The sequence below is a fragment of the Anabas testudineus genome, chromosome 23 (genome assembly GCF_900324465.2).
Source record: "Anabas testudineus chromosome 23, fAnaTes1.2, whole genome shotgun sequence".
NCBI lineage: Eukaryota > Metazoa > Chordata > Actinopteri > Anabantiformes > Anabantidae > Anabas > Anabas testudineus.
Genome location: NC_046631.1, coordinates 4,006,418 through 4,033,363, shown reverse-complemented (window position 1 = coordinate 4,033,363; position 26,946 = coordinate 4,006,418). Strand labels below are relative to the sequence as shown.

At 42.5% G+C, this 26,946-nt stretch overlaps 1 protein-coding gene across 8 annotated transcripts in view; it reads right to left on the bottom strand.

The window, feature by feature from the left end:
• Positions 1 to 26,946, bottom strand: part of sox5 (SRY-box transcription factor 5) — a 184,448-nt gene that overhangs the window by 129,055 nt on the left and 28,447 nt on the right. For 5 of the 8 annotated variants that reach the window (XM_026363642.1, XM_026363643.1, XM_026363645.1 and 2 more), the window contains one exon: positions 24,837 to 24,901. The exons of the other annotated variants lie outside the window; for them this stretch is intronic. The gene's annotated coding sequence lies outside the window, so the exon portion shown is untranslated. The remainder of the gene's footprint in view (positions 1 to 24,836; positions 24,902 to 26,946) is intronic. 8 annotated transcript variants of the gene reach the window in all.

The following is a 26,946-nucleotide window of genomic DNA, read 5'->3' as shown; positions in this document are numbered from 1 at the left end:
AGCGGGTCACTTGAATAGAACCGTTATTCTCATTTTGAAGTTCATATGTCAGACTAGCAGAACAACCTTAATGAGTAAAATCACTTAACCGTACATAACAAGACACGGGGTCTTGTTATTGACAATGAATTGTGTCTCTGTAATGAGCCTCATTTAATAAGCTACACCTCACCTTACAACAAATAGAAATGAACACGCTCTCTGTCTAATGATGCCTGTTAGGTTTAAAGACTTTTCTCTTCTCTCCAAATCACATGTAGAGCCAATCAGCACAACTTCTCAACTCTTCTCTATCACTATATTACTAGTCATTATTCAACTAGGCCAACGAAGACATAGGCAATGACCTGTAAGACATAAAGTAGAACGCAAGACAGTTGGGACTTTTACAGTTGTCAGGATGTAAAGATCTGAAATAGCTTAACTAATTTGATTTTTATTATTTAAATTATGCCCATGTACCGATATACTGTACCTGAACACCACATGTTGCAATTAACCCTGCATAAAAACTAGTTAGCAAATGATTTCCTGATTTCTTTGTTGTTATGGTTTATAAAGCATAAATTGGTAATTTAATCACTTATTACATTTCACAATACAACAAAGCAAAATTTGAAAGGGTCTCAATGCTTTATGAGGCCAAGCAAGGCCTCCACAACCCAAACCTTTAAAGAAACATTGTCTCGGCACACAATCTGGATGGGCTGTTAGGATATTAAGCATTCAGCGTACTCATTCAGAGGATCCAGGTAGTGATAAAGAGAAGTCTTCCCTCATGCTGGAACCTTGACTGATGGTCACACTAAAGCCAGACTTTAATAACCAAATATATGCATAGTGTTAGGTTCACAGAATGTTCAAGAAGCTATACAATACCCATACATGCACAAACTCAAGGCTTGGGACAACGTCCTTAGGTACAACTGCATTCAAAGGGGCCACCAAAAAAATAAAAGATTAATTTCTTGCGGCTTATTCAAAAGAGTGAACAAAAAAATAGCTGTATTGATGATGATTTTTTTTCTGTCTTTTATTGAGAAATATGCTTAAAAAAAGGGAAAGAAAATGAGGAACAAGAAAAGAAAAACATCTTTAGAATGAAAAAATCAAGCACAGTGTAAGTAGTGAATTCAAGTCACAGGAGCTGAAAGACGACTTTTTTTTTTTTTTCACCAATGGCCACCAAGCATTGAATTTTCTCTCCAGTGTCACACTGTTGCCGCCTGTTGTCTCTATATGTGTCTCCTGCATGTTTCTGATGGAGAAACGTGTACAGGAACATACAGTGTAATTGTGACAAAGAAGAAGCTCCCACGCACCAACTGATAAAAATGTGTGATTTAGCCTCTATAATTGTATTAAGCTTATCTCACAAACTGACTTCCCTTTACATGTGGTCACAGCAGGCGTCTTTATGTGCCTTTATGTGTACCACATTGGTACATTTGTGGTTGTGTGCTTGAGACAGTAGTTGCTGCACTTCTTTTAACAATGTACTTCCCCATTTTCTGTCCGCCACACAGCAGATGCTGCCACAATGCTATTATCGCTTTTTGTATCATAGTTTTACACTTATTTCACAATGAAAAAGTAACTTTTCCATTGATTATGTAGAGTAATTGAAGAAATAAGATCAACTTCTGGAGCAAAGTGAAATCATGATCTTCATCTCTATTGATCCTGATACCGTTATTAAATATTATCCAAATGTGATGAATTTGCAATAAAATGATTATTTTTCAATCCACTAAGCAGAATCCTCATGCAGATGAAGTTTCTCTGTTTCTAGTAAGGTGTAAGTGGACTAAACACAATTTAAGATATGCTGTAAAGGTTTAAAGTTATTAAAGCTATTTTTCAGCCCTCTGAAAATGTGCATACTGGATTTCACGTCAACTACATTTATATTTTGTAATTTAGCAGATACTATTATGTGAAGCACACACCATTAGAGTGACTTGGGGTCCGGTGTCTTGCCCTAGGACACTTCACTACGTGGACCAAAGTGGCCAGGGATTGAACCCCAAAACCTGGAATTATTCAACAGCTGCCCTAAATCTAATATATAGACAGATATATGTTCATATTTTTGTGAACGTAAACAGTTTTCCTTATGGGGACAGATAAACATTAGTAAAGTTGGTCCAGTTAATAAAAAACTGCTCCAATATGGCTTACCTAACACGCTTTGTGATCAGATTGCAGCAGAACAGCACATGATGCATAGTCTAGAACAGTGAGACATCTTTAATACACAAACACACAAACCAAAATGAATAAGAATACTTGGTAGAAGTATATAATGGTATAATGGCCTTTGCATGCTTGTGTATGAATGAAGGCCTGTTCACAAAGTGTGTTTGTGTTAGTGTGGAGGCTCTATATTAGCACAAACACTTGAGAAAATGCAGCTGTGACATCTCGTCCGAGTTGCCTCCACTGCCTCTCACCCCCTCAGTCTTCCTCTTTCTATTATCTCCCGGTGTTTTTATCGCTCTTCTTCCCTTTTTCTCTTAGAAACAAGGGACACTCCATCAATTTTCATAGTTCTCCCTCGCCCTGCCAATGCATCTGAGCAAAGAACCGCAAAACAGACAAAAGGACAAAAACAAAAACAAAAAAAAACTGAAATTATTGATTTGATGTCAGCGTCAATTAGAGGAGCAAGAAGAGGAAGAGGAGCAGCACAGAGGGAGGAGCAGGGAGAGGGAGTTAAAGTGAGCTGCTGGCATCACACAGGTGAATCTAATGGGGAAGTGGAAAATTACAAATGTAGACAAATGAAGAGATGCCTAAAAAATCTAAGTATTTATAAATGCTGACATGCTTGGGCATTATAAACTCAGTAGTAAGTGTGCCTGTGTGTGTTCACCAGTGGCAATGAACACATTCCTACACTATTTTGAAACTCTACACAGGACGCCAGGCACGTATGCATTTCACTCGTGTGCATGCTCTGTGATGTTTCCACACCTAAGAGAAAAACACGAAAAACATTGCCAGAAAGCTCAGTTCATTTCCATCCACAATGTGTTCTGGCTTCTGTACATACTGATTGCTTAAACTACCTGTTGTGCAGAACAGGAGTCTGGTTGGTCGAGGTTCACAAGATAGAGAAAACATAATTTGAGGCTGAGAATAGAAAAGTCTGCATTCAGCGTCTGTCCAGTAACTGCAGCATCTGATGATTGTCTGGGCATATTTAGACTTTAATTGAAAATTCACTTGGTGAAGTGAAGCCTTACAGCCTTACAGCACTCCTTTTTACCATTTGACTGCTACAAAGGGTAATTATTTACCACTGTGCTTAAGTCTAGTCTAGGTAGGAAAAAACTCCAGATCTTTGAATCAAGAAGACATTATAATCCTGTTTGTCTTGCCCAAGGTCAGATACTTGCTGTCATAAGGGGTTGCATTCAAACCCAACCAAGCTGTATTTGAGCATTTCATGCATGCATAATAGAGGGTCTGCCTGAAGAAACAGCGAGCGACAGATATTGAAGAAAGTAGACGCTGTATTGATCTCCTGCACAACACCAGGGGTAGATGGGTAGATGAGTGGACGGGAAGAAAGGGGGACCAACCGACATGAAGCATGGCGATTCCACCGATATTAACCAAGCAGAAGAAAACGTCTAAAATATCACGGGCTGTATCTTTCTATAAGTGTGCATGTAGATGTAGTAAATATATAGCACACAGCTCACTAACTCTGCAGAGCTCACTAACTGTACAGAGTTAGTGAACAGAGCATGGAGAAGGGGAGAAGGGAGGGAGATGTTCAGAGTCTGTTTGTCATCTGACTTCAGAACACATGCGACTAGTGGAATGTTAAGTGCTCGTGTTTATGCGCGCGTTTGTGTTTGTGCACGTGTGTAGGAAATGGAAGGGCAGGGTGAGGATGCTGTTATTCTTCAGAGGACATGATGTCTCATTGCGCACCGCGCACGCAGCCGCGCGCACGTACAGTCAGACAAACACACTCACACACACACACGCCGCGTGTCACTGCGCATTACTGTTGCTTTCTGTGGGCGCTGCGTCCAGACAATGACAGGCAGGCAGGAGCCACTGCATAATGAGAGAGAGCAGGGGCCTTTGCTTACGCACACACACAGTTCCACGCGCACACACGCAAACGCAGAGGGCAGTCGGCTTCACTCCGTCCCCTAGCCTCTCAATTACCCAGCAGGCTTTTAGTGCCACTCCGCTCCACTACAGCAAATTACCCAGGGCCCTGTCTCACTTAGAGACCTGTGACTGTGTGTGTGTGTTGGTGGGTGTGGGTGCTTGACAGAGGTAGAGCAAGAGAGCGACCGTGTGTGTGTGTGTGTGTGTGTGTGTGTGTGTGTGTGTGTGTGTGTGTGTGTCTGTGTGTGTGTGTGTTAAAGCAAGTGGCTCTGAAACAGTGGCTGGAGCCCAGCAGAGGCACATGAAAAGCTAATAAAAGTGTTTGAATGCATCTGCCATTAGGCTAATACCTCTCTAGTATTAACACGCACACGTACGCGCGTGCCCGTGCTTGTGCACGCACAGTATGGAGAGGAAAAGAGGAGAGAGGAGGCGAAAGGGTCAGCTGAGGTGCCCTCTCTTAGATCAAATGTAGCTCTCTGGATGGCTGAAAGTGGTGGCTTTTATTGAATGAGATATTAAAGAGTTGTTAGCTGAAGAATACCGTAACAAATGGCTACTGATGGATGTTTAATTGCATCACAATTCGGTGCAACTTCTGAAAAATCGACACCCTTCCGTACCACGATGCAGACCTTTTTCAGTGCTCTGTTGGGGAATTTCGATCACAGAACTAAATTTTAAATTTGGAGGCTTGGACACATCAGACATAGTGTTTCATCTTAAATCTACAAAAGTTCTTTAATTGTCAAGACTCGAAGAAGAATCGAGCAGCAACATGAGGTCAGGCAGATGAGGATGTCTGCGAGTGCTCTGTTATTGATTGGTCAAACCGCTGACATTTCACTAATCAGGTAGATTGAGGGCAGTCACAACTTCCCTGTGGCTCTTGAAGTCCAACTCCTTATTCGAAGCTGTTCTTTTGTAACAAAGGGATGGCAAAGTAAAGTTAAAAATGAAAGAACAACACCAGGAGACAAAATACAGACACAACCAGCCTCACAGTCTACATCTTAACTCAGAAGGAGCTGGTTCGTTTTTTATAAGGGAGTATTTAGGAATATGTCTCAGCAATCTAAAGAATATGAAAAGCTTCAGGGGCTTAAACCAACAAAGTTGGAATGGAGTTTTTTGCTGGAACATCTACATACAGTACATTACGGCACGAGGCACATCAGGACCTCACTGAATTAGCTCAGCAGTCATCTTCAGTCAGCGCTGCATCATCATTTGTGAAACTCTGAAGTTCTACAGTAATTTAGTTCAAACTACAGCTGCAGTGTCAGTGGTTTAAGCTTTTACACTGAGTGATATTGGCAGCGGTTCGCTGCAGTCGATGGCACGGGGCCAGCAGCCAAGTGCTGACCTACAGTACTCGACCTTTTGTGAATTTATGAATTCATAAAACTAATTTTGCTAAAGCTGAGAGCATTTACTTCTTAGCTCTGAATCTCAGCCATGTTCAGCGTTTGTTCACAGTACAGTAAGATGTAAGAACTAACATGTCATCATAACAAATTACTGACTTGCGTATTGGCAATTACTATTATAGAAAAGAGAACTTTAAAAAGGAAAATAATTCAGTCAATGTCAAATAAAATCTACCTACAGCACACATCTAATTGAGAAAACTGGTATCAAATTACCAAGGTGACATTTTGTGACAGAATAAAATAAAGTTAAACTGAGGCACAGCGTGTCACTTTGACTACACACTTTTTTTTTGTCTTGCCTTGTTAGCTGTGTGTACTGTGTGTGTGGTTCTCGTGCATGTTTGTTTGTGTTTATTGGTGTGCTACTATGTATTTGTGCATGTGCCTGTGCTGTACTGCACATGTGCAATAAGAAATCTGTTAATTAACCAGCAGCTCTGGCCTGGTGCTGTGGTGAGAGGCAGGGAGAGAGAGAGAGAGAGAGAGAGAGAGAGAGAGAGACAGAGAGGCCAACAAAGAGACAGACCGGGAGAGAGAGGATCAAAGCAGGGGTCTGTGGCCAGGGGGCCCCCTCTGTGCTTAGATGAAATGCAGCGGCTGCAAACTTTAAAGACTTCCTGCCATTAGCTTGGACCTTGTCCCCTTGTGGGCTTGGACCTCCTCCTGCTTCTCCCCCGAAAACAATGACACAGAAAAAGAGAGAGAGCGAGGGGGAGACGGACACAGTACAATGACCGTAATGACAGTTCTAGAAGTGAAAAAGCCCACAGAAAAGGAGAAAGGCAGTATCAACCGAGTCTAAATTAGCCAGTATTAATTCGAAAAACAAGATGTTAAATCCTTTCCTAAGCATTCTGGTATTCTCTCCACATCTGCAATTTTCACGCCTCAAAATGCAGCCTTGAGAGTGGATAGATCCTTTTTTTTTTTTTTTTTTTTTACTTATTCTTTTAAACTAAATGTCACAGATTTTAGAGTTCCACAGTCTAGTAGGTGGATTTTTATTGGTTTTCTTCATCTTCAATGATATCAAATAAATATCTGAGGGTTTTAGATTTGATCATCTGATAGAACCAGCATTACCAATGTGTCATTTCAAAAAGATCATTTTCATTCCTCTAACTTCAGTTGAATATAACCTGAACTTAGTGCTGCTGAGCTGGTGAGTAATGACGCTTTAACATCACAGCCGACTGACTGGGGGCTGCTTGTCTGACACAGATACAGTATGCACATGAGAAATAGATCATGAGTTCAGCTGTAACAAACGGTAGATGGGTTCATGGAGGGCGAGAGGTGATGATACATAAACACATTGTCCTTACGCTATGTAGGCCATAACAGAAGAAGGGATTTAGACATTCGCTGATTGTTTCTTTTTATGAAATTGACCTAAAAACAGCAGCATGGACTCTGTGAACTGCATTTGCAGATCTACATGCAGCCAGCTTTGGGTGCGTGTAGTCTTATATGACATAAATGATGCATGTTCATCTTCACATTCATTCTTGCATTACCTGAGCATTTGTTCTTACTTGATTGCGTATATACGTATGTTTGTATGTTTGAATTCTCTCCCCCCTTAAGCATCTCCACCTGGGCTGCGTTAGAGAGAGGAAGTGTCTTTACTGTCCTTTCTCCAGGGCACACACGCAACTCCATGAACGCACACACACCTGACAGAGCCAGGGGCAGAATCTGACCATCTCCCTGGGCGGCAGCGAGCAGAGGAAACTCACCAAGGGCTAACGAGAGAGGATCAAAGAGATTACCATGCCTGCCGTCTTCCTCTCGCTCTGTCTCTATTCCTCTCTCTGCCGTTCACAGGCAATAAGAGGACCGCCAGCCGCCCGTCCTTGTACTTGTTAGGCGGTGACAATAGGACGTGCCCTGAGCCAAAGGAAATGAATTATTTACCCCGCTCCCTCTTGTACTCCTGAAGAAAGAAAAAAAACCTTTTCTTGTTTTACCATTGAACTCACGGCCCTTGTATTACACACAAGCCTTGTCCTGCAGCCTTAGATGTTAAACGCTCAGAATAATTCTGTTCCTCACTGTCGGCAAAGATATCCATCCACACTCGGCTGTGCCGCGCACACACACACACACACACATCCGCGCTCGCCTGCACCGGGATAAAGGTTACATACTTGAAGAGATCATGCATTTTGTATAGACAAAGCTACTTCAATGTACATGCACACACACATTTAAACATGTCTGTACACACTTCAGTGGAGTTCAGGGTGAACATAAGAAGGGCAGGAGAGAAAGCAAAGGCAACAGAGTGAAGGTTGGACGGGAGGTGTGGTGGTGTGTGTATATGTGTGAGTGTGTGGGTAGGAGGCCGTTCTTGACAAGCATACGTCTGCTAATTAATTTGAGTATAAAGAGACTATTAAATTTGTGAGGACACCTCATATTCCCTGACCCTTGGCAATGTGGCGTGATCTTAACAAGCTGAGATCTGACACTGGCTGACACAAGCACATCTGTACAATACATACTGTATCTATATGTGTGTGTGTGTGTGTGTGTGTGTGTGTGTGTGTCATGCAGAAAACGACTTTTTGCACAGTGCAATATGCCCTTGGTTCTGTAATTATTTGACTTATTCCCACACGTCCTCTCTTTCTCTCCACCTCTTTCTCTTCCCCAGTCACACTTCTCCTCATCATGATTCCTCACCACACCTCGCCATCGTCCTCTTCTTCTTCTCCCCTCTCTTCTCATCTGTCCACCCCTCCTCATTTGCTGTCTCCACTTATCTTTCTTCCTTCTCCCGTCCTCCGTCCCGGCCATGCCTCTCTTCTCAGGAGCCATAATGACTGTCTTTGAAACAAGGGGGAGTAATGGTCACCTTGATAATGATGATGGTTGTGTTGGTGAAGCGACGAAGAGTGGTGGAGGCAGAGCGTAACCTGTCAGTGTGGCCTCACCTTGCTTGCTCCCCTGTCCCAACGTCCAACAGGGAACGGAAACTAGTGAACAGTAAAACTGGACTGTTCTTTTCTTTTCTCTTATTTTCTTTTCTTCTTTCTTTCTTCTTTCCCCTGTTAGATCAATACTCAAAAACTGGGGGCCAACACAATGTGCTGCAGGCTACACTGGGGCCTGTGTGGGTCCCAGACAATTCATCTCTATACACTTGTACTGGTGGGGGACATGAAAGCGCCTTCATTAGCTGCGCAAAAAGACTCATATTTCTCACAGGGCATAAAAGGCCATTGTAAAAACGCCCTCTGTTCCCTTTCAAACATAAAACGTGTCAGACGGCACAAAAGGATTCCAGTCGTCACAGAGAGCGAGGATCATTACCGAACACGTCGGCAGAGGAAAGAGAAGCAGGCTGTGCAAAGTGAGCTAAGCAATGAGAGGAAATCATGATTAGAGGAATACAGTGAGCGGAATAGAGTACGAGTTTTGATGAGTAACCTAAAAGAGGAGGCCAATGCAAAACAGGGGAGACAAGAGATGGATGAAGGGACAAAAACGGCTGTGAGGAGAAGACTGTGATATACCCAAATGGCAAAATATTTCCAGATTCAGGTAGCACTGTTTTTTTTTTTTTGTTTGTTTGTTTTTTTACTTCCTCTGTGTACAAACCTTGAGTTAGGTGAGAATCTACTCTAAAAGCTCTTTTCTGAAGTCCTTGGACAGATAATAACTGTAGTGCTAGTGTATTATAAACTAAACAGGCCTTGGACACCGCTGTTCCAGTCTCTCCCAATCAGAGCCTCCACAGTAGAGCCACCTTTCTGGATTTCAATGGTACCACAAACCACAGAAGAACATTGGGTCAAAAAAATATGACACTGTACTATATTATACAGTGACATATAGTGTGAATACCGTCAAAGCACATGCTGAGGTAGTCTGCCGGCTTACCAGCTAACATTAGCCCTCAGAGCTAGTCCCAATAAATTGGAAATTAAGGGAAGACTTTGTGGATCAACATCATAGTTATCTTTTATATCTTATAGTTGAATAGTTCAGATCAGGTCACTGATGTATACATATAGTATACGGTGGTAACACATTTTACTTACTAGACAAATTCATTAAAAGTAGCCTATTTTTGTTCTAAATTAAAAAATCAAGTATATACTAGTATAAAGAAAACCGCTAATGTAGTAACTGTTATCCAGTAGAGGTTTAGCAGGTGTGTTAAACACTTTTGCAGGACACGGTTTCTCATTAAGGGCTGAGTTTGATTCTAAATTTGCCCCTGCAGCAGACAATCCTGTATCTCTTACACAAGCCCTCTTTTCTGCAATGAAACGCAAACAGCAATGACCTCTCGATCTCCCATAGAATTCCTTTCAGCTTTAAAAGTGAAAGCGAATGCGTTCACAGCCATGACCAAAATCCATGCAGTGGTAGATATTTACAAAAAAAAAAAAAAATGGTTGGAACCTGAAAAAAGGTGAATAAAAGAGGTGGAATGAAAAGGCTGGAGTAAATTAATAGTAGCCAGGTATGTGGACCGAACTATTACATTTAACAGTTTTTTTAGTGTTTGATCACACATAGCAAGAATCCAGGTGAATTGTGAACATTCAAAACACTGTTTTGTTCTTATTCTTCTTTTCCCTGAAAGTCCAAAGCTGTCATCTGTGTTCTGTGGTTTGAGGAAAGAAACTCAATGAGCCAAAGAATAGTGCTAAACACTGTGAATTAATACAATCATTTTGTTATTTCAAGGTATTCTAAATTATAGATTCAATGTTACTTGTCCCTGTCAGGTCAAATGCATAATCTGTGAAGACAAAAAGTGTTCAGTAGAATTTTCTTCTCACCTCAATTGTCTTTAGGAATTGAACATTTAAAGAAAAGGTTTAGCCTGTTCTTATAAATAAAAGTAGCACATCCAGTAAAGACGCTCATATTCTCATGCTTTCTCCTCCTCCAAAGAAGCATCTTCTTTGGATTGACCTATATAGGAATTAGTGTGCTGATAAGACATCAACAACAACAACAACAACAACAAAAAAACACATTGAGAAGGAGGCGGGGGTCATGTAATAAAATAAGTTCCCATATTTGTACCACAGCGGATCAACTTGTCTATGCAGCTTAAAAGACTCATTACATTATTAAGCCACGCTGTGCTCAACATTAACCACCCGCGCTGAAGAATGGATGTGTGTGTGGGTGATGGGAGGAGGAGGAGGAGGGTGTTGGGGGCGGAAAGACCAACTATCTTAGCAGACATGTTCAAGATGTAAAGCCACTGGTGACCAGCATACAAAAAGTCTAAAGTATTAGTCCAACTGCAAAGATTACATGGTGCTTAGAGGAGGTTAGGCTCCAGAGAGAGTACAAGGGGAGAACATAAGAAGGGGAACTGATCAGTGTGTAGAACTTCAATCAAGATTATGCTGATTTTTAAGGTTGCGATTTGTTCTATTAAGATAATATGGTCAGAGCAGTGACATTTAACCTTTATCGTTGTATTTCTAGTCATAAAAGAGCACAACTCATTATTATCTTATTTAAGATTTCCATATTATTTTCTTTTCTTTCTGAAAAAGACATTTGAAATCAGTAAGGCCGTTCCAATATATTTATTATGATTCAAGCATTAATCATCGGCAAAACCGGATACAGCACTAAAGCAACAGCCTGACAACAACCTTCAGCACGATGCAAGGCACACTCACTTCACAGCAACAGAAAAGAGTTCAGAAAAGACACCTAGGGTAGAAATAAAAGCTGTCAGGTAGGGATCAGCGGGTGTTTCTTCATTACTAACCCATTAGCAAGATGCTTTAAACAACCCTATTGTTAGTATGAGGTCACCGAGCTGTGGTTTATATTTTTATTTTGTTACTAATTTTTTTAATAGGGATTGTGTGCAGCTCTGTTACAGGGTCACGTCATGTGATGGCAACAGACGAGCTGCATCACATGTCCAGCAGCAGCCTTGACCAAGAAAAATTGCATTCCTACCCTTTTTATGTCTCGTCACGTGTCTCTTTATATCACTTGAATACATAGATTGTAAAGATCTCATAGCTTGTAATTCATATGTTAATCTGTTGCACTAGGCAACATTAGTTTGGACATTGGTTAATCTGATAATGCTCCAACAAGCATTTTATAGAGTTCAATCTTAAAACACACTAAGAGCAGTTTTACCATTTGAGTGTGAGTGCACTTTATGTAAAGCAAGTCCAAATGTATCTAAATAATATGTTCAAAGTGCAGGGAGGCACAGCTGATGGAGATAGCTTATCTCTGCCAGTCGGCGAGGGAATACTTCTGTCACTTGGCTGGAGCATATGATTGCAGGTACATGCAGATTCTATCAGCGAGTGGGTGAGTCATGAGTACAGAGGCTTATCAGGAGTTTGCAGGAGCCAGCGCTCGTGCAGTGGGATCCACAAACACCTGTTGAAAAGGAGCGCAGGAGCTGCTGAACTCCACACGATAAGAGGCGCCGGCGAGCGCACTGAAGAGCCGGATGTTCGGAGAGATGTTGGTCACAAACAAAACCGAGCAAAACTAGATGGCAAAAGTTGTCATCCGAAATGTGTGTTTTCTTTACTCCGAGGTACGCAGAGCAGCCAAAATGTCGCTCTATGTGCCGCTGTTCTTTCTTCTCCTTTCTACGCTTTTGTTTTAACAGGGGTGAAATGTTGCAAACCAAACTGGCCACATTGAATTTTTGTGAAGATTAGCGTGCGGAAAGCACATGTGCTCTGAGGGAGGTTCACCGCGATAATTACCAAGCGCTTCCCGTTGCATCTGCCTCATGCTAACTGGTGGCAAGCCAACCGACAACATGCACCAAAAACAACAGTCCCTCTCTGCTGGCACTGCTGCCGCTCACTTGCTGCTTTTTTTTTTTTTTTTTAAGCTCTCTGTGCTTCGCTCTGCCTTTTTTCTCCCTCTCTCTGGCCCCATCTGTCTCTCTTCCTCTTTCATTTCTTCATCTTCTGCATCACATTTACTTTTTTTTCTTCTTCTTTTGCTCCTGAGCTCTCTGTTTCTCCCCTCCTACTCTTGTTCTCACTCCTCCTCTCTCAGTTCTATCGCTCCTCTCTGCACCCGAGGCCATGTGGTCCAGGCGAGGTAGCAGGGTGACAGAAGCCGGACCCTTTGGTGTCACAAGTTCCTTATCTCGCTTACGAGGTGACGCCGTGCATGCGCACAGTGTTTGTGTGTGTGTGTGTGTGTGTGTGTGTGTGTGTGTGTGTGTGTGTGTGTGTGAGAGTGTGTGTGTGAGTAGGGTGCTGTTCTCGAGGGCAAAGTGAGGTGTGAGAGGATGATGCACTTGATACACTGTGAAGAGAGGAGGAAGAAGTGAGGGGAAGAAGTGGAGGGAAGACTTCCAGAGGGAGGGTGGGAGGGAAGTGGAGGCCAGGACTGAGCTACTTGCTCTGAGTACGCCTCCTACTGGACCTTACTTTAGTCATCATATGGTTCACACTGCAAAAAAAAAGTCAGTGAGTGTGAGCCTTTCCATTCACTTAGAAGAAGTACAGAAAGAGGCCAGATCATGTTTCCTGTATCATCTTCATATATATTTGTTTAGAAGATGTTTTTAAATGTTTTTAAAGTGCTTTATTTATATAATTATATTTATATTTATCTATAAATATTTATAAATACTGTACATCTGTGCAGCATTCGTCTCAATGTTTTCTAAATTGTATCAGCTTAAAGTGTGCTGTTTGTTGTTATTATTTTGAAATATTTTTTAAATTTAAACAAACGAATCCCCATGATGACAACATCAAGTTTTGCAGATTTCTTAGTTAAAAATCACAGATACATACTGTAAGTATTCACAGCCTTTGCTTAATACTTTGTTGAAGCACCTTTAGCACCAACAGGGATGTTCAATCGGGTTCAATTCTGGGCTCTGGCTGTGCCACTCAAGGATATTTGCAGAGTTGTCCTGTAGCCACTCCTTTGGTATCTTGGCTGTGTCTGACCTCCATGTCTGGAAGAGGTTTTCATCAAGGAAATCTTTGTACATCTCTTCATTCTTTCCCTCAATCCTGGTGGTGCCAAACTTCTTCCTGTGCTCATTGGGACTTTCAATGCTGCAGAACTTTTTCTGTACCTTCCCAACATCTGTGCCTCGATACAATTCTGTCTCAGAGGTCTACAAACAATTCCTTGGACTTCATGGCTTGGTTTGTGCTTGCACATGCACTTTTAACTGTGAAACATTATATAGACAGGTGTACACCTTTCCGAGTCATGTACAACCGAGTCTGTCACAGGTGGCCTCCAATCAAGTTGTAGAAACATCTCAAGGATGACCAGGGGTAACAGGATGCACCAGAGCTCAATTCTGAGTGTCATTGCAAAGGCTGTGAATACTTATGTACATGTGATTTTTTCTTTCTTTTTTTATTAATTTATTTATTTTAGTATTTCAAATCTACCCTCATTAGTGTGACCTGTGAGAACCTTATGGATAAAGAGAGATGAAGAGACTTTTGAGCACAGATTCCCTGGTTAAATACGCATTTAAGAGGCAGAGGTCTTCGACTGCTTCTGCCTCTCTGCAGCCCGAAGCTGACAGACAGAGCAGAATGGCTTGACTTTTGGATTGGAGCCCTTTTGTGTGCGGCACAGACGCCGAGCAGACATTGCACAGCCGTTGCGTGGACGTGGAGGCCTCGGGTCGCCGCTACACTGTTATTAAAAACAGTGTGATAGCATGTGGGCTGTTCCCTCTCCTCTCGCTGTTTCTTCTCTCTCTTTTCTCTCCTTGAGGATGATCTATCGCTCCTCTCTTGCCCTCTTTTCAGTAAGAGATCTACGGCAGTCCTCAGTTTCTCAGCTTTTTTTTTTTTTTTCCCGTGTTTACCAGTGAGGCAGCTTTCACACAGCAGACCTGCTGACTGTATTTTACCACAGCGGTCTGACAGGCCCTCTCTCCCAGAACTCTACATTCCCCTCACTGTTTTTCTCATATACCTCTCCTATTATCGTCCCCTCTCCTGTAGTTCCGATTCTTACCTCACATATACTCTCTTTCAGCGTCCAAAGAAAAATGAAGAATCACACAGCCTTGCTGTGAGACTTCTTCAGCTGACTTGAGCACCCACCATCCACCCCCACCCACCCAACTGGAAGACAAGTGTTTTTTATTTTTGTTTTTGTTTTGTTTTTTTAAACGCTCTCTTGGAGGTCCTTGAAAAAGATGGTGATAATTCACAGGATTTTCAAGTAAACTGTGGACAAAAAATAGAAAACACATCCCATCATTCAGTGCTACTAAGTGAAATAGCAATTATTTGGAACCAAAGGCTTTATTCTATAAAGTGAAGTGAAAGGTGTTTGGTGCTGTTTTTGGGCCTTTTAAAAATGTCACTGTGACAATTTTATGCAGGTTACACTCTTGCACACACATGCATGCACATATAAACACTTGTATATATCATGATCGTTTATAGTAAGAATATTGATCGCTTTTATGTGTTTGTTGAGTTTCTACTCAGTACTAAAATAAAGTTTTGACCAAAGTGTTGACTGGCTGCAGGGACACAAATGCAACAGCCATCAAATATGTGCAGAGGAGATATGATGGTTTACTCTAACAGAGGCAAAAAAAAAAAAAAAGAAAATCCTCATTTCCCTCTCATTTCCCTGTTCACTTTCCCCTGAGAGTGCTGTAAAATGGGTTCTATTACAATATCCATCACAAGCCCCTTTTAAAAAAGTGGATATACATGCACACAGTGGTATTCAGGAGCCAAAACATTCACAATACAAAGACTTGACAGAAATGTGCACATTCAGGTGGAAAGACTCATATGCATAGGCAAATTGCATGCAAAAAGTACCAAATATGGGAAGAAACAAAGTCAAAAACTGAGTGGAGCAACCGAGCCGGGCTCCACTAGAAACCCTACTGCATATTATTATGGATTTCCACGTCACTTGGTGTCAATAGGTGCAGTATTTTGAAAAAAAAAACAACTTTTGAATGCAAAATCAAGTGGCCAGATTGAAACATAAAAAGCATGCCGTAGTTGCTATGCACGGTTGTCACTGAATGCAACCCAGGGGGTCACAGTATCATCCAATATCAGTGTGACGGTTAGACAGTCAGGAAGTAGCTAACTAGTCAGGAAGTTCACTGTGCTTCAAACACGCTTTGAGGAGACACTGTCCTGAAGTAGATACTGTAATACCCGTTTTTACTATTCCTTACATTTCACCACTTCTCTGATAGCATGGTGTTTGTGCCCACTTTGAGTGTGGTGATGCAGAACATGTGTTAACACTTTGCAATGGTTAGAGCAGTCTTGACTACCATGTCTAAAGTGAAAAGTGCAAGCTCAACCCTCATACCAGTCAGCAAGCCAGTCACTCATTAAGTCTGCGAGTCCTATTCTTTCAGTCCTTAAGTTAGACTTGAAATCAGTTTAGTCTCCACCATCTCTATGTCCACTAGCTTTTCATTCAGCATGTCAGTGTGGCCATTTAGAATAAAGACAGGTGAGAGAGGTGGAACCAGGAGGCCTATCAAAGGTCCATCCACAGCGGACCTCATTACTGCTTCGTACCTCGCTCCGATCATCCCACCACCCAACTCCAGAAACCACTCAGCTCCTCCACTGTCTCTCTTCTGTTTTCCGCTGCGCGTTCATTCTCACAGACCCTCACTATAATCTCTCTCTCTCCGTTTCCCTTGCTCTCCTCTGTCTCTCCTAGAAGGGGCACGTCAGATGTAAACAAAGCCCAACGCCAGCCACTAATTAAATAGATGAGCTGTATTAACATAACCTGAAAGCCCCAGCCAATTGTACACCCCCTCCACTTCCCTTTAATACCCCTCCTTCTCATCCCTCCATTTTTTGAATTTTTTTTTTTTTCTTGTTGTTGTGATACGAGCAATGAGCACCAATTGTGGGCAGTGTAATTACCATTAGGACAGAAAAGCCTAGCATGTCTTTGATATGGTAATGATGCTTCATGTACACCCTGTACAACCTCCAACCCCCATCCCTAACCAGCACACATACACACACACCCGTTCCATCACCTTCTTCCCCTTTAACCCCCCTTCCCGACACACACACTTCCAAATAATCTCACCCATGAATATCAAGTAGGGCAACTCTTCAACACCTGATAGTGATGGCTGCAGTTTTGCGTGAGCTGCCCAAGGGTGACGAGATGGGCGAGAAAGCAGGAGAGTTGGAGGGGAGAAATAAAGAGCAAATGGGTGAGTGTGTTACAAGCATAAGTGCCAGAATTATACAGACAGACAGACAGACAGGGGGAGGGAGCAGTGAAGGCAAAAGAGAGTGACAAGAGGCGAGGAAGGTGAAAAAGATGACAAAATGATGGCTAAAGTGGAAGGGAGGAGGAAGGGAAGGAGAGTAGGCTTGTCACTGGAGTGTAACCCCTGTTATTGTCACACGTTGGCTGCATAACTGTCGACTCCTGTTTTAATTATTAATTGCATATGTCAGACATCATTAAGTCCTCTTTAGCATCTCAGTGTCAGTCTGACCGAACAAGAACACCCCCACTGCCACTATTGTTCTAGTGACATTTTCTTCTTCCTCGCTTTCCCCTTCTTGTCATCTTTTCCTTTTTTCCTCGCCTCCCCTGACCTGGCTATGAAGACCTCATGTCTGATTCTCCAAACACCCCGTTCTCTTCATCCTCGTATCTGCCCTGTCTAATGACTCCTGCTCCCTTGCTTGACATCATTCCCTTTCTCTCCATCATTTCTCGTCCTCTCTGTCCAGCCTCTGGCCCCCAGCCTGTGGATGGAACGGGAACAAACTGACTGCCCAGCTCCCTGCTGTCTCCTTCTCATCTCAACTACACACACCATCCCTCCAATGCTTCCATCAGTCCAAATCCCAGAGCCTTTCCCCTCAACACCACGCCGTCCTGGCCAGCCACACAAAATAGCCATGGACCTGGATCCCATGAACAAGAGAGCGTGACACGTCTCATGGGGACACAATGCACAATGTCAGATGCAGAGTGTCCTGTACATTCAGCGCCCCTCGCCTTTGTGGTGGTCGAAATCACCACAAAGATGTCACTGGCTCAGCAAGATGAAGCCTTTGCCAGCTAAAGAAAAACTTGGATTCAACACCAAAAAATGGCCCAATTAAACAAAAAAGAAGAAACATACACTGTACGCAGCATGTAATCACATGTGAACTTGTGCTGTAGACTAAAAAACAACCTAATTATTCACTGGAGACAGGATATACAATGACTTAAACTGCGGGTGCTTCATGCTGGCAGTACCCACAGGTAATGTGTGCCACAATGTGCCTTTGTCAATGTCCATACATTGGGTGCAGTGTAGGGGCATCTCTTCCAACAGTGGTTTAAAATGACCAACTGCACACATTGCACAGTTTATTATAACAGTATACTGTATACTGACACAACCTGGTTTCTTCTATCTAGTCACCCTTTAGAAGTTTGTTTCACCTTGAAATATTCATTCACAGTAAATAGAATTTAATAGATAATTACATTAATATTTATTGATGTATCCCTATTTTACTTATAAATAGTCTGAAAAAAGTGGAAAATGGGATATCAAAAATTTGATTTATCTTAAGAATTGACTTAAAAATGGTCAGTACAATTGGAAGTGATGAAGAAACATAAGTAAAATCATTTCCATCTCTTGTTTTTTGAGCCACTTGTGTTATTTTTTGCGAATTACACTATTCAGCCTCAAGCTATTTTATATTTTGTGTTGTATAATTCAAACTAAGGTTTCATTGGGACTCCCATAAAAAAAACATTGCAATCAAATATCAAACAAACTAAATGTGTAATTTTATTATTCATAACAGCATTTATGTAAGGCTGCCGTGTAGAGATGATGGAGGTGAGGGAGCCTAAAGGTAGGCAGGCCTCACTGCTCTCTCTTTCCCTCCTCCCGCCACCTCCCCAGTGGGCCACAGAGAGCAGAGGGAGCCCCGGCCGATCAGAGGGGAGCCCAGATGGACTGAGACGCACACACACAAACACTCACATACACACACAGGCGCGCACACACTCACTCAGTCACTCACATGTCATATGTTATCCCATCTGCACCGTCACCAAGCTGCCTGTAACCCCAGGGCCTTGTGGGGGATACTCACATGCACACACGCACACACACACAAAATGCACAAAGAGCACGCACAAACACAGTCAAAGAGTTACACACAAAGGTCACAAAAATGTGTGACTGTGCGTGCACGCATACACACATAGCAGAGGTGTTCCCAGTGTGTAATTGGAGGTGAAGATAACTGCAGCCGCTCTTGTTCGCTTGAGTGGGCACCCGCATTTGTAGTAGCAAAACACACACACGCATACACACACACACACACACACACAATATGACTCTTTTCACATGAGTGAAAAAGCTATTCTATCAGTAAACAGTGTTGTATGAGCCTCCATGTGTATTTTGTCCTATGGAAACTGACAGATACGGAATCTGTAAACACACCAAGCACATTTCTCATTAACTGTCACCAATTAATGAGTTGACAGTGTGTAGATGGATACTGATTTTACCAAAGTAAAGAAAAGATCTGTTTTAGCACTGACTATAGAGGTAGTGGTGACTGATGCAGGTGGTAATAACATCAAGATATGAGAAGAAGACTATGTATGAGAAGTAGACAGGTACTTAACAGGACAAGTAGATGAACTAGATCTGAACATAAAAAGGAAACTTTGTACGAAATGAGTATTTATTTCATGTTTTAGCAACTGAGACATAAAATGGTACACAGAAAATCAAATCAATCTAATCTGGTGAAAGTAAATTAAACTATGGCCTGCTCACACATACAGGCTGAACTCTGACCTTCTTACTTACCATCGTCACATGAAAGAATGAGTTAAAGGGCCGAAAATGTAAAATTTACATGCCTGAAACAACAAATGCACTCACACACACACAGAGGCCTTTGTCTGGCACAACGAGACCAGTAATCTTTCCTCTACTTATCTTGGACGTGTCAGCTAAATGGGAAGTGAAAAGTCAAATATGAGATGTCACATTTAGTTTACCTCCCTGCCGACTTCCTCCATCCCTCCCTTCTATCCCTCTCTCCCTCCACCGTTCGCCTGTTTTGTTCTGCACATCTCTATTTGATTGCAACCCCCACCCCCGCCCCCGCCCCCTCTCCATCGCCTCGACATGACGTGCACACAATACACACTCGGCTCCCGTCTGAGTGAGGGCTGTGTATCGGCATGTTGAGTTAATGGATTTTATACAGAGCACAGAGCGTTTAATCTGTGCGTGGAGTAAGGGGGTCTTAAGAGATTGACAAAGAGAGAGACACGGACAGAGAGAGGAAGGTGGAAGAGAAAGGAAGGAGAGAGGGAAGACGAGATGAGATGTGGGATATAAATCTTCGGGATTTAATCCTTCAAGTGATCCCATGTTGCCCTAATCACTATCTCTCTCTGCTGCATCATACAGTAGATGGAAAATCACTTGGTCTTTCGTTTTGGGGAAAACCTCAATCTCTCGCTGACAGGTTGTTTAAACAGACATATCTAAAGAAGTGAAACACCTTGTGTCTAAGGTAAAAATAATCTGAACGCTACTTTAATAAATGCACGAATAGCTTAAGCTCATAATCACAGGTGCATCACTAGCTGCATCACACGACTCAATATTGTCTTGGTTAGACGCTGCAGAAGTTGTGTTCTACTCTGTCGCTGACCAATTGTCTCAAACTTAGTTAATTACATAACACGCCACTTTGCAGGTGTAAAAATAACTGCGGTGCATTGAAAGGTCCCTCTGGAGACTCCAACCAACGGGAAATTGCAGTAAAGAGTTTAATTGTAGAATCGAGAACACCAGGAGGTATAAATTCTTTCCTCCGGCACTCTGGAGAGTGTTTTCTTTGTTCCTGACGGTGGGAGATATAACAATTCCTCCCACCATTAACTACCTGCCTGCCTGCCCGCCGACCGGGTTTTGTTGTGTTTTCTTGTGTTTTGTTGTTGCTAATAGGCCTAATTGGCCATAACCCAGGCAGCCAGAGAGAGGGAGGGGGGAGAGGTAATGAAACTACCTGCTCTCTCTCTCTCTCTCTCTCTCTCTCTCTCTCTCTCGCCTCGGTTCTCAATCTCATTTTCTCTTCCTCGTCAAGGAGGGAGAATTCCACCGAGGAACAGAAAGCACATTAAGGAAGGGTGTGAGCTCAGACGACCTGTGAAGTTTTGTAGCTCACACACACACACACACACACACGTATAAATGGTAAACACAGGTAATAGGGGGAGGAATAAGGTGGGAGATAAAGTGGCGCGAGCAGGTAAAACACAGGGAAGAGCAATAGGAAAACCAAAGGTGTGTATGTCTGTTTCCCTGAAAGCGCAGAACAAAGCCAGGTAATGTTTATGGATGATGACCTTTAAAGGCCTGGCGTTAACCGAGCAGCACTTTGATACTGAAAAGACCCTTGATTATCGCTGGTTCAGACTATAGACTACACGCTCTTGATGTTTAATTGATGTGGCTGTTTTGTGACGGGTAAAATACGTCACGCTGGCTGTTTTGATCATTCACTCTGAGTGCACGCGTGTGAAATTTTTTTAATAAGCTAATAAGGAATCTGCATTAATAATTATAATTGTATTTGTATGAGGTCTGATATGTGAACATGAGGGATACACTGCAGTGACTTCTGTGTCCCTGTGTAGAAATGATGTGCTGTATTAACACTACTCTGAGGTTGAGGAAGTGAAACGGTCCTGGTCACTCTGAGGGACTACTATCCGAACAGTATGTCAGTGGGCACACTGTTTGGATTGTGTGTGTGTGTGTGTGAGTGTGTGTGTGTGAGTGTGTGTTTGGAGCAATGGGACCTAAAGGAACACCACGAGCACAATCTGTCGCCCCTCCGCCTGGGCCCTGGGTGACAGATGATGTGCTCCCACTGCTGAGCTGTGTGTGTGTGTGTGTGTGTGTGTGTGTGTGTGTGTGTGTGTGTGTGTGTTTAGGGGGGATGACCGTATGGAGACAGCTTGCCATAATAACAATAGCTTTATTTTATGTTTCAGTTGTTTCAGCCAAAACGGTTTCAAAGATTGTCTTTGTCCTGCTGAGGTGTCTGCTGTCTTTTAGCACTCAGCCGCTTTTGGTGCCACATGTGCGCAGCCCCGAAGTCCTAAAGAAAATGTACGTTTATCACGAGGCCCAAAGAGTGCACACAGTGCTGCGAACAAGTGACAACTTAAAAGGTGCCATGTGGTGACAACTAGAAGCTCAATGAAGCAACGACTCTTCAAGTGGGTTCACAACACAAGTAAATGGGCTGTGCAATACACATTGCTGCTGCGAGACTCCAAAAGTAGCAAACGTGGACATAATCCGCTAAAATATGAACACGTTTGTCAGGTCTCAATGATAAACAAATGAACAGAGCCATAACCACGGGTCTGATGAAATCTGGCTGTAAAGAAATCCCCCCATTCTAACCAATGAGGGAAGGCAACAGTCAAGGGTGAGCGTTCACAGCTGTCAATCAGAGCAAGTGTTATTCTGGACCACTGTTCTTTTCGCATCAAGGCTTCAAGTGAGTGAACTCCACATTTTCTTATTACTTGGAACAGTGAACACGATGAAGATGTAGAAAGAAAATGAATACTGATCACAGCACAGTTCCTCTGTTGTAACTACATAACATCACGTCTGTTATCAAGCTCCTTATCCTTTCTCGTCCTCTTGTTTTTCCCTTAAATGTAAAACAATGCCAGCAATGGAAAGCACCACAACCCCACCACCTCCTCCACCCGAAGTTTGTTCTTTATCTTTTAATTGTGCATGGCAGCAGTGACCACCGGCCAGTCTTCTTACTCACCATTGTATTTACAGTGAATCCCAGAGATAAACTCACCCCTTGTTACCAAGCACTTAAGACCTGACGTGTGGTGTATACACAGTGCGGAGTGGGGGTGGTGTGTGCGTGCGTGTGTATACGTGTGCATTCATGCTTGTGTGTGTGTGTATTTTGGACAGCCGTTTGTCTCTTAAAATCAAACAAAAGAGCGTACATCCTCCATCACAGTTTTATCTGTTTATGCCATCAGCTACTCAGCACCTACAGGTCTGTAAACACACCAACCCACCCACTATGTGTCACACACACACGTACACACACACACACAGCAGAAGCGAACATACCCAGGTGGAGTCCTGTGCCCCGCCATGAATTCATCAAGCTACTTCACTAGCACACTCCAACAATCATCCAATGCAATTACGAAAAATAAAGCACCACAAACAGCACTATAAAGGATTATCTGTCCCAAGAAAGTTTCAAACCTTTGTAGATTTATGAATGGAAACCGACTGCAAGGCTGCATGTGGGGGAGTTGTTCCGAGAAAGGCTGTCTGTCACATTGACTCATGGTAACAACCTGTTCTCCCAAACTCCACTGCTGACCCAGAAGTGGTACAAGGAAGCAGCACACAACAAATCGACCCAGCACTGGGGCTGGTGACCCTGTTAGCGGAGCCTGACCAGTACCCCAGTTTCTCTCCGCTAACATTAAAGACAACTGGACTTGATGGAAAATGCATCAAACCCAAAGGCTCCATTCTGAGGCTGCCTGCTTGGCCTTGTTTCCTGGACAGAGCAGACGAGCAAAACCCATATGTCAGACAATATAATGCCCTGTGAAGCATAGCAGTCAAGTGGTATCTGACGGAATAAAGAGCACACACACACACACACACAATCAGATTCGAGGACAGGGCTCTCTGGATGGCCTTTTTTTGGCAGATGATAACAGTGACACGGAGGCTTGTTTCAGTCAAAATGGCTGCTTGTGTGATGTGTGTGTGTGTGTGTGTGTGTGTGTTCATGTCCTCATGTGAAAGAGTTGAAATGCATTTGTATGCATCTGAAATCTCGTGTATGCATGTATGTCTGTCTGTTTTTATTATTTTTGGTTAGAGTCCATGTGCAATACTGTTTGTGACTCAGTAGGTCAGGGACTGAGGCCGCTGCTCTCGACTGGCCTGGCATTGTTACTGAGCTATACTTGTCCTCTCTGTCACTCACACACACCCATGTACTCATGCTATCTTCCACTCTTTGTCCCTTGTCCAGATGGCATATGGGTCTTTCCTCTTCTATTCTGTCCTTGCGGTCCCTCAGCACTGAGTCTCTGGGCTGACAGAGGCCATATGTCCCAACTAAAGTGACCTAACTTGCACCACACTGTCTGTCTATCTGACATTCTGTCAAACTTACCTGTCTCTCTACCTTTCCTCCTGCCTCTTTGTCTGTCACTACCTTGTAGTTGTGTAGTTTTACATGCTTGTATGAAATGTGTAAACACAAAAAGTAGACTTCCTTTTCAACAGTTAAAGCTCCATGTGTCTCAGCTGTCCTTTGCTGTCCCCATCTCCCTCAGCTTTCACTTCCCAAGCAAACGATCCCACTCTCCCTGTCCTCCATATGCCGTTCTCCATGACCATGTACCTTTTTGGCCCTCTCACCCCTCACGCACCTCTCTAGCGTCCTAGTTTACCAATACAGAAACGCACACAGAGCAACGGCGTAACACAGGGACAGAAGGAGAAAGAAGAGCAATAAAAAGAAAAACTACCCTATGTAAGCATATGGGACATTAAGATTTACATGGTGTTTCATTTGAGAATAAATAAGTTGTAGCAAACGTCAAATTTATGTTACCAAAACTCTTCTTCCGAGTAAATTAAAATAAAATTTAGTTATAATGTATTTAAACATTAAAGCATTGCTGTGCTGATACCGAGCATGGTCTGATGGGAATCTACCTGTATATTTAAGTTGTCTTTCTTAGTTCTTATGGAGTTCACTGTGAGCGCTAATTCTCAAAAAAAAACAGGCTTTCCTGGCATGTTCTGCATGATTTTGGACTGAATTTGTGAAGAGAAAAGTGTCAGCAAAACGTTTGTGGAAGGAAATTTTGGATTACATTTCTCTTCTTCCTCTTCCTCAAATTCCTCTTTTGTAGCTCTTCATTCTCAGTATAAATAAAAAGCAGAAGTTCAAATGCAGTTTTGAACTAATTCCACTCATTTGGGGATGTGTGCATGAGTTTAAAAAAGCAGTGTATGTGTGTGTGAGTGTGTGACCGAGCGAGTAAGAGAGATAGAAAGTGTGAGCAAGAGGCAGTATCACTTGAGTCAGTGCAATGTGTTTTTGTTTGCCTTGACCTTTTATATATTTGAATACAGTACGTTTGTCCATGTCTATACAGTTTATGTGTATTTGTGGTATAAATATGGCAGCTGACCTATGAGTATCCTGAGTGAGGTGGCTCTTCTGCGAAGTGGATACCCATCAGAGAGACAACAAACCCTGATAAAGAGAAACAGAAATTTAGCTGGATTTCACACTCAACCTAACAGCCAGGTTGACAGCAACACTAATACACACACACACACAGAAGAGAGAGATAAAACACCACTAGATGGAATATTACAGTCGAGAGAAACGATAAAAGAAGAAAAAGGTGTGGAGTAGGCAGGATCATCAGCGTCTGAACCAGAGTGGAGAGCAGAGCAGAGAACCAACAAGGGGATAATTTGTGACTCCAAGAGGAGAAGGACTGAGAAAAGGGTGAAACGGGAACTCCTAGGGATGAGAAATTAAAAAAACAAAACAAGAAGTGACAAAGGTAGAAGTATAGTAGAAGTCTCAAAAAGAAGATCTACATGAGATTCAGTATCAGAGCCCTTCATGTTTAGTACATTTTACTGTTGTAGATTTATTTTGAAATTGAGTATTGAAGTATTATATTTAATACTTTTCTAAACATTTATTAAAATGTGTTTTCACTCATCATCCGCTTATAATAGGATTGTATAAAAAGTGAGTACTTGGCCTGAATCCACTGTATAAAACTATAAACCAATAACATCAGCTGTAGGTCAGTAGCTCAGCATTGAAAAACTGAACACGCTGTATAAATTATTGTTCTCTCTTCTTGTTTCTTTTGTGTGAAGTGTGCAGAGCGGGATGAATACTTCCTCCTGGGATTCTGTTTAACGCGAGAACTCGGTTTTTTTTGTTTTTTTGTTTTTTTGTTTTTAGGAAGCTGTTTAGAGCACTTGTCCTCCAGATTTGGAAATGCTTAATGTTGCTGTTTGTCTTGTTGTTTTGCTTCCTTTTTCACGGTCCCATTCATTGTGCACGAGAACAAAAGCAGCTACAGCACTTGCTCTGTAGAAAAGTGAACAGGTGATTTATCCGTGGAAGCATCGCTATGTGGAGCAAGTGCTGCACCTTCTGTTTTTTCCATTGTGTTGGTTGGTTTTTGTTGGTTAGCACCTTGTCTCTGTTTATGTTTGCAGCCATTTAAAGGAATAGCTCTCTCCTATTATAGTACAGCTTATATTAAAGAAAAGAGGGCCTTGAATCTATCATTTTACATTAATGTCCTGCAGATTAAATAATCTAAGTTGTATAAGCACCTAATTTAGCAGTGATTTAGAAAGTAGGTGAAGTAATTTGAAATTCTCTAGTTGATTGGCTGTATAATATTAGTGGGTGTGGTCTCATTCATTCACCTGCTGGTGCTCACAACTGCTTTACACTTCCACACGCTGCACACTCGTAGATGGAAAAAAGGAATGCTCTCTGAGGCACTTGCATGCGCAAATTCGTCCCTCACACACTCACACAAGCACACTCTGAGGCACACTGGGAACGCTGACGCAGTTAATGAAGCCGAAGACAAAGGCAGCTCGTTGCCTGTGTGGAAAACAAACTGTGGGTAAACATTCAGATCAGTGGATCTTCTCTTGGCAGGCCTTCGCTGCCTTTCTGCCATGTCCAGCCGCAAAAGCGCCACCCTCCTCCCCTTGTTCCAACTCGAAACGTCCCTCTTAAACATCAGCCATTAGATAAACACACACATACACACACACACACACACACACACACACACACACACACACACACAGAGTTCCATTTATTACTCTTTAAAAAGGTCACCATTTTCTCTGGCTAAGCGCCCTGTGCTATTGATAATTTTATGCATAAACAAATGGCAAATTTGTGCCACATAAATATGTATTAGCAATTAATAATGGTGGTGTGTGTGAGGGGACGCCAGGTGCATGCCGAGTGGGGCTGGCTAGCTGCTGGTGGAGCCACTGAGCTGGACTGGTGGCTTTATGCTGCGAGCTGGTCTCCCTCTCCTCCACTGTGTCTGTACAATGGCCACTTAGGCACACACCAGCAGGAACACAAACACTGGACACACATACACATACGCATGAATACAGTACACCAAAATACTGCATTAACGCAGTTTAGGGGATACACACAGGCATGAAACTACAAAATTAGCACATGCACACCTACACTGTGTGTACTGCACCTTTGTACAGTTTAAATAT